We start from the raw sequence: 3,007 nt of genomic DNA on the forward strand, positions 1-3,007 counted from the left end.
CTTTCTCTTTGCCAGAAGGTTCTGCCAATATTACATATTTCAAAAATAACTGTGATATTAGCAAAGTAGAGAATGAAAAAATAATTTAACTGGTTCAGCCTGTTTTATGGAGAATGACGGTCACAAGTTTCTGGGATTCATTACTCATCTAGCTACTACTACCAAAGAATCCCTTCTTCCTCCGGGTGTACCCTAACTCTTTCTGGGTTTGGTAACCTTCATTTATATTAATCCTATAACATTTACTTTAATAGTCATACATTGTATATGTCTGCAAAGGTATTTCTCAAAGTTCTATTTGTGATTATTTAAACTTGTGAATTCACATTAAAAAAATGAAGTAAATTCAGCCTCTGTTCTGAGATTTTTCCTCCAGAGATAGCTTTTTACCCCTAAATAAATAAAGGCAAATTACTAATGTTCAGAATATTAATATAAACATTCAGAATGGAAGAATAATTTGGCTCCAATATGCCACTAAATAAAAAATATTTTACAGTGTTCAGCCTGACCCCACAGAAAAAAATAATCTAGTTTATTGAACTTGATCCATAAGAAAAGTGGTAAAGCTAACAGTAGTTAGAACTATTCTCTTCTTCTGGATATTCCTTCCTTCCTTCTTCCCTCCCTTCCTTTCCTTCCTTCCTCCCTTCCTTCCTTCTTTCCTTCCTTCCTTCCTTCCTTCCTTCCTTCCTTCCTTCCTTCCTTCCTTCTTTCCTTTTCTTCCTTTCTAACAACAAACATTAAGCACGCACTCTTCCATAGTTTATAGAATGGGATTATAGAAATAAAAAAGAGAAACAGCATATATGAGCTAATGGAACTTACATTCCACTATGGGATATGTACAATAAGCAAGTAAATAGATAGAGATATAAGCAATATAATTATGGGCATTGAAAAGTTCTATGAAAGAAATAAAGAAGGTGAAATAAGGTGATAGAGAGTAACTGATAGAGCTCAGCTTTGGTTAGAGTGATCAGGGAAGGCCCCTTTGTTGCTTTGCCCCTCACAGATTTGTCACTCCACTTCCTCTGGGTGACAGAGCCACAAAGGATTACTCAAAGCCCATCTCTTTTGAGCAGTGTGAGACCCCAAATTGGTTAATCTCCCACTGGAACCCTCAAGTGAGAGACATACCTTTCTTGGGAAATTAACCCTGAACTGGGGTTCTCTTCCTGCATTTATTTTCCAGACCAGGAAGTTACAGGAAGAGAACAAAGGTGTGGTTATAGTTTGGTTTGGTTATACAAAGGTTTGGTTACTTTCAGTGAAACAAGCCAGATAACATTCCAGTGAGGCAATTAAGTGGTCCTATCAACAAAAGCTTGATCTTAGCATACATTCCTTCTCCTGACAACATTTTGCAGTATCTTTACATATCAGTAACCTGTCTGTCTTTGAGCCAGCAACCTTGCTGTGTTAGAATTCTTTATCTTACACCATAGACTTTATAGCCTGAGGAAAATTTCCCTTCCCTTTGCAAGGTCAACATTTGAAACTGCAAGGCTTTGGAAAACCAGGCCCTGTGAAGTACATTTGCTTTAAGTATCCTCTACACCCCTTTGAACAGATGACAATTGAGATGAGTCTGAAAGAAAAGGAGGAGCCACTCTGGAAACCTGGAAACAGAGAACTGGAGACAGAAGGACCTGGAAGGACCCTGAGATGGGAAAGGACTTATGTATCCCACAAATAGTAGGTGACTAGTGTGTCTGGGGAGTAGTTAGCAAGAGAAACAATGTTATAGAAAGCTGAGTGTGAAAAGATCATGCTGAGTTTGGGAGGCCATGGTAAAGACTTCCAGCTTTATTCTTGGTGTAATAAGAAGCCATTAAAAGATTTTAATTAGAGAAGTTTACATGGCCTACTTTATGTTTTAGAAAGATACTCTGCTGCTTAGAGGAGAACAGAAACTGAAGTAAGAAGGAAGGTGAGTGAGAAAGCTATTAAAGTAACCAGATAACAATGGTGGTCATAGTAAGAAAAAAGCTGGAGGTTGCCTCTTCTTGCCAAAGTAAGAGCTTCAGAGCGAGGGATCAATAAGAATCTGCTTTTCCTCTGATGGACAAGACTAAGGGCCAGTGGTATGCTGGTAATAGTAAAGGTTTAATAAATACCTCTCCAGAGAAAACAGTGTACAGACATGTACCTACAAACACTTACTATAAATTTTATTGATATTAAGGATGTATGGCACCCAATTTGCAATTAATAAAATATAAAATATATTAAACCCTTTATTATAAATTCTGTATAGCCAAGTGATTCTCATGGTATTCTTTCATTGATTTTCTTTTTTTTTTTTAGGAAATCTTGTACTTGTATCCAACCTATGATTGAATTTGATGACCAAGTATAGTTCTGATGTGAATAATAGCTAATATTTTAATTTATATGACCAATTAAAGCAATAGTGAAACAAATGAAATTTATGTCAGAACTTCATCCATTTACCATGACACAAGCCACTTCTTTGCTGAATCAGCTTAACAGCTTCAAATATCGGAAAAATGTTTTCTCAGGATTTTTTGTGCTATTTACAAATAGCTAGACATAACACAGTTTAAATTTAATCTCCATTATTAACATTTTCTCCATCACTTTTTTAAGTCCAGACAATCAAATAAACAATAAATCTAGTGCTGATCTGTAGCATTTGCCAGTTTATGTTGTGTAAATACTCCCAACATGCACTATATGAAGCTATCAATATTACATAACTGACTACAAAGCAATTCCATCGTATTTCCATTATATAGATACATAAATACATAAGTAACCTCAATCACATAGATAATAGTAAAATTTGGTAAAAATAATTAGGAGGTGGTGAAAGTTATCACTTTGTTTCAATATAATTTATTTAATTGTAACTTTATTTAACAGCCAGCTCACAATACTCCTGAAAAATATAATAATCGGACTATGAGCCCATACAAGCTTCCGTGAACCAGTTCTGGCACATCACTAAACCAGTACCATGTGACACCTGTAAGCTCTAGGA

The sequence above is a fragment of the Cynocephalus volans genome, chromosome 6, assembly GCF_027409185.1.
Source record: "Cynocephalus volans isolate mCynVol1 chromosome 6, mCynVol1.pri, whole genome shotgun sequence".
Classification (NCBI taxonomy): domain Eukaryota; kingdom Metazoa; phylum Chordata; class Mammalia; order Dermoptera; family Cynocephalidae; genus Cynocephalus; species Cynocephalus volans.